The sequence below is a fragment of the Trichechus manatus genome, unplaced genomic scaffold, assembly GCF_000243295.1.
Source record: "Trichechus manatus latirostris isolate Lorelei unplaced genomic scaffold, TriManLat1.0 scaffold00335, whole genome shotgun sequence".
In the NCBI taxonomy this organism is placed as follows: domain Eukaryota; kingdom Metazoa; phylum Chordata; class Mammalia; order Sirenia; family Trichechidae; genus Trichechus; species Trichechus manatus.
In genome coordinates, this window is record NW_004444271.1 from 656,899 (window position 1) to 662,638 (window position 5,740).

The 5,740-nt window shown below is 36.1% G+C and overlaps 1 long non-coding RNA gene across 1 annotated transcript; it reads right to left on the bottom strand.

The window, feature by feature from the left end:
* Positions 1-1,978: 1,978 nt before the first annotated feature.
* On the bottom strand, positions 1,979-4,657 carry LOC111819255 (uncharacterized). The gene is made up of 3 exons (XR_002822992.1): positions 4,191-4,657; positions 3,408-3,453; positions 1,979-2,321 (listed from the first exon to the last, which is right to left on the bottom strand). It is a non-coding gene; the product is annotated as an uncharacterized LOC111819255 (long non-coding RNA).
* Between the last annotated feature and the right edge of the window lie 1,083 nt (positions 4,658-5,740).

A 5,740-nucleotide genomic window follows, 5' to 3' on the forward strand; every position in this document is an offset into this window, starting at 1 on the left:
ATGTTAGCCTAGACCAACTGCCCAAAACTGTACTTACAGTTAATTTTTTTAAACTTAATACTTATTAAAGGTATAATAGAATTTCTGTGAAAAATGTTTTATCTTGTACTTCAAATGCATGAAATATGTGTGGAAAAAAAGGAGTTATCATTTTGTATTCATAGAAAATTGTCATATCTCCTTTGGACCATTGATAGTCTGCCAGGAACCACACATGGAGAGGATAACCCCAGCTGATGAGTGGCCCTTCTGCAAAAGAGGTACATAACCTTTTACACAGAAAGTATCTTAGGCTGTTTTCTCTAGAGGAGCTAAACCAGTGAAGTATATATATAAATACATAGAGAGAGATTTATTTCAGGGAAATGGCTCTTGGAATTGTGGACACTGGCAAGTCCCAAATCCATGGATCAGGCTGTAGGCTGGAAGCTTCTCCTAACTCACGTGGTTGCAGGCACTGATGAACCCAAAATCTGCAGGTCAGGAGGCAGGCTGCTGCTGTATCACAGTGTTGCAGGAGCTGGTGAATCCCGAATCTATAGGTCAGGCAGCAGGCTGAAGGCTTCTCACAGCCTAAGAACTCGAGTTAGACAACACAAGAAAAATGCAGGATGGAGAGAGAGAAAATTTCGCCAGTACATCTGTTTATATCATGGATTCAGGCCACACTCCCAAGGAAACACCTCTTCCAACTGATTGGCTGTTCACATCAGGTCACAAAATGAAGAGGGATTACATAGCTTCTGGCAAAAGATTGAGAATCATAGCCTAGCCACGTTGACACATAACATTAATCATCACAGAAAGAATCCAGATATTATTTCAAAAGTTCAGATGATAAACAATAGGACATGGATTAGGGTAGAGGAAGTGGTAATGTAAGCAGAAAATTGATGTAGAGCCATTTGGCACAAAAATTATAGTCTCTTCTTCCTACCTACATTCTTTTTTTACCCATTCCAATAAGGCATCTATGACCACCAGTCGGCCAAATTAGGAAAGTAACCAATCACCTCTATGTGGTCGTATACAATGATCAGAGATTTGTCCCACCCAGTTTACTTGACCGATTAGAGTCCTGATGTTGCAGTAGTTAAGAGCTTGGCTGCTAACCAAAAAGGTCAGCAGTCTGAATCCGCCATCTGCTCCTTGGAAACCATATGGGGCAGTTCTCTGTCCTAGAGGGTCATTATGAGTTGGAATCAACTCGACAGCAATGGATTTGGTTTAGTTTTTTTTATTAGCAGCATGGGACTCACATGGAAAACTATTCTCTTGCCTTCCATAACACCAGACTTCCCTCCTCCCTATGCCTGAACATTCCACTGAGCTCCAGACTCACAGTCAACTGCCTGCTACCATTTATATTTTGATATTTAATAATTATCTAAAACTAAACACTTGATTACTACCCATATCTTTTACTTCCTTAGTCTTCCTCATCCATATTAAAGTTGATCAACACTTACTCCAAAACATCCAAAATTCATGTCCACTGTGGCGACTCTAAGCCAAGCCACCATCAGCTATCAGTTGTTAGCTGCTACAAAAGCCTCCTAGCTTCTTTGTTAGGAGTCCCTGGGTGGTGCAAATGATTAAACGCTTGACTACTAGATGAAAGATTGACTATTTGAAACTACCCAGAGGCTCCTCGAAAGACAGACCTTGAGATCTGCTTCTGAAAGGTCACAGCCTTGAATACTCTATGGAGCAGTTCTACTCTGCCCATGTAGGGTCATCATCAGTCAGAATTGACTCAATGGCAAATGACAATAGCAACAACAGCTTCTTTGTTAGCTTATAGTCCATTTTCTACACCGGAATCTAGTCATCTGTTAAAAACATAAATGAGACCTCTTTGCCTATAACTCTTTTAATCAATGTCTAAAAGATGTTACATGACTGTGATCCTATCCACGTCTCCAACTTCTTTTACCATTCTGCCCCATGCTTGCTCTGCTTTGGCTACACTCAGTCTCCTTCTGCTCCTACAATGCAGTAAGTTTGGTCCCACCTTCAGGACTTGGGAACTTCTTATTCTATCCCTGGAACACGCTTACCTTTGCTCTTTACATGCCTGGCTCTTTTGAATCATTTGAGTTTTAGCTACAAATTCATCTACTTGAAGAAATGTTAATTATCACTCTAGTCATGCTTTAACATATTTACCTGTCTTAATTTCTTCACAGCAACTGTCACCATCTAAAATTAGCTTTCATATATTAATTTGTTGGGTTGTTATCTGCTCTCCACTAGAATGAAAGTTCCATGAGTTCAAGAAATTTGTCTTATTTGTCATATCCAAGTACCCAGAAGAGAACCTGTCAAATAGCAAATACTCAATGAATATTTGTTGTATGGATGATAAATAAATAAAATGAATAATTTGGTGACTAAAACTAACTGTGAGGCAGTGAACAACAGAAAGAATAAACAATGGCTGAATTTGAGAGACTAAATGACTAAGTAAATAGTGATGTCGTTACTGAATTATTTATTATAAAACACGTAGGATACAAGTTAGAGGACAAATCTAGAATTGGCTGAACAAAAGCCACCAAGATATCTAAGTAGTGACTTTTAGTACTTTGGCACTCAATAGAGAGTTATAGAAAGAAATGTACAAGTGAGTTCAATTGAATGAAGGTGATGATTAGTGAAGTGGTTGAATTCATCAAAAAAATTAAAAAAAATAGAGAGAGTGATAAGCTCTGAATGTCAAGGAATGGAAGATGCAAAGAGCAAGGAAAAAGAAAAAGTATAAGTCAGAGTAGAAAATTAAATTCAAATTTCTATAAGGTGGAGAAAGTGTTTCATGTGCAGAGAATTGTCAACATTGTCAACTACAATAAATATTCGACAGATACTGAGTACAACGAAAACTGAGGAAATTGAAATGGACTAGGATAATGAGCTCTGAAGCCAGTTTGTAAATGGTTGAGGAGTGAGAGTAAGATGAAATAGTGAAGACAGTGAACATAGACTACTCTCCAAAACAGTGACACTGAATGGTAGGGGAGAAAAAAAAGAACAACTATTTAAATATCTTGTTAACATGGGGAAAACTTGAAGACGTTTGTAAATCAAGGAGAGCTGGTCATAGAAATGCAAGAATTAAATATGTAAGCCAGAAGATGGTTAATATGTGACTAAGCAAGCAGGCAAAATGGATATTAACATAGCGACACTGAAGTGATTGAGAACTTTGATGGTTTTTATCACCTAAACATCATGGATATAAAGTGGATAAATAAGCAACATGTAGTATGGAGTGAACCTCTATGAAGACCATGTTGAGAAGGACATTCAACAGGGCATCAGAAGTTAACTTACAATTAATAACCTGCCCTTGTCAATGTCACCTGTCATGTGATCATTGCAAACTGTTTTACTTGCATTGTAACTACCTGTTCATGCATCCTGGACAGCCATATTGCCCACACCCTCCTTAATCTAAAAGACAAAAACAAAACAAAATAGATAGCCAAAGAGAAGTTACAGAAGAGATTTTAGTACAGTTTTTGATCCAGTTTAGCTCAAATAACAGTAGGATGACAGTATGCCCAAGACAGAACCAGTGTAATTATCAATACCACCTCCTTTGGCAGTTTAAGACCACCCAGAGGCAGCTCAAAAGAAAGGTCTGGCAAAATACTTCTAAAAAATCAGTCATTGAAACCCTATGGAGCACAGTTTTACTCTGACACGCATGAGGTTTCCATGAGTCAAAATTGACTAAGCAACTGGTTTGGTTTTATTTTTGTTTTTTCTGTTCGCCTCGAATATGTCCCAATATTGAATGATAAATATGATGTATAGTCATCCTGCATAAAATATATAATAATATATCAACATATAACATTTTAACAATAATTTACAGAAGAGCTAAAATAAAATATCACATAATACATCGCAAAAATGTTCAGAGATTCATAACTAAGAAGAAAATGGGTAGCAAGTCATATCCAAGTTTCTGGCTTGTCAGGTTAAGTGCCATGGAATGAAATACTATCCACGTGCATTCAGCACTGGGTTCCAGACACTGTTCTACCCCGTTACTATGTGCTCGCTCGTTTAATGCTCATAACAAACCTACCAGGGAGGGCTTTTATAATCTTCCTCTGGCAGGAACTGGGAGATTGAGAAATTAACTTGACCAAGGTAACAGAGCAGTAATTGATGGGGCCTACCATCAAAATCGGCCAATTTAATTCTTTTAACTTCTACTTTTAGAAGGGTTGAGAGTAGAACTTTACGGTCCTGGTGAGTGCAGAAGGAAGAAGACTGGGATGTGGTTTAGAGGATGAATGAAGTCAGTGGGAGAATCTGGACTATGAAAATCAGAAAGAGACATGAGAATGGAATTGAAGCTGAAGGCAAACAACAGGTTCAATAAAGGGGCTGATTTAATAAAGATCAAAGATTGTTTTCAGAAATAAGGATTTCAAAGTTTGAAACCATGTACATAAAACCATGATAAATATTGACAGACCTGGAGAGTAACCATGCACTATTAACATCATCTCAAGGAGAGAAATAATAAAGGACAAATGATTATTTTATGAAATAAAATTTAAGGCAAAGCTTTATCTCTATTTTAGGCAAAGCAATATTTTGTTTTATTGTGCAATATATAATAAATATAACACACACACACATTCAGTCATATTGAGATACTTTTTTATTCTAACGTCAAGTTTTTAAAAGGAAAATTCAGAAATTTAAAATTGGAGGTTTAACAATCTATAATTTTCTTGATAACAGTATAAAACTATCAATGTACTTAGAATAATTTTGTCTAATTAGCAGTCAGAATGCTAAATATGTAGTTTGAACTTATTATGAATGTAAAGAACAGATTCATGCTTCCAATAGCTTAAGACAAATATTACATACTGTTCGATGTTCTCTAGAATCCATAAGATCCCCCAAACAAAGGATAAACCTCGAGTGGCCTAATTATGTAATGAGTGAGACTTTACTTTGCTTTTATTCAAAAACTGTTTATTTCTTTCAGATGTCCCTCGATAGAAACAGATTTCATGACTTAAAAAGTAAACCTATTTAATCAACTGATATTGTTTGTCCCTTTGTTTGTTCCATTAATTGCTACATTTTTAACACCAAAGGAAAAACTACTGAGCCTGTCCTTAAAAGACTTTATTTTTCTCTCATATTAAAGTGAGAAGGATTATATTTACACAGACATTGAAATAAGCTTGTTTGAGTTAGGAGAGAAACAGTGACAAACCCATGCCACACATTACATAACAGCTTCATGAGGAAGCAGCAGTTTGGAACTCAGAGGGTTTAGGAAAATAAATTTGATAATGTGCATTGTACCTCTTTTCAGCACAAATAGGCAACACCATTATTTGTCAATAGTAAATGGCTGTGAATGAAAAAAATTTCTTTTGACATGAATTTACTTTGCCAACTTTTCCCATTAGATTCATGAGCATGCAATACATTTAAAACTGACTTGCACTGTTCAGCCTATAAAAATTAGTTCCTTTTGTATTGAAAAATTTAAGGCCTATTTGACTGTATTTAAATAATCAAAGAACCTAGTTATTTTTTGTTGTTGTTGTTTCTTTTTTCCTTTTATTTTAGTTGTAAAAATATAGATAACTCATTTGCCAATTCAACATTTTGCACGCGTACAATTCAGCGAGGCCAATTATGTTGTGCAACCCTCATCAATATCCATTGCCAAAATTTCCACCACCATAAACGACAC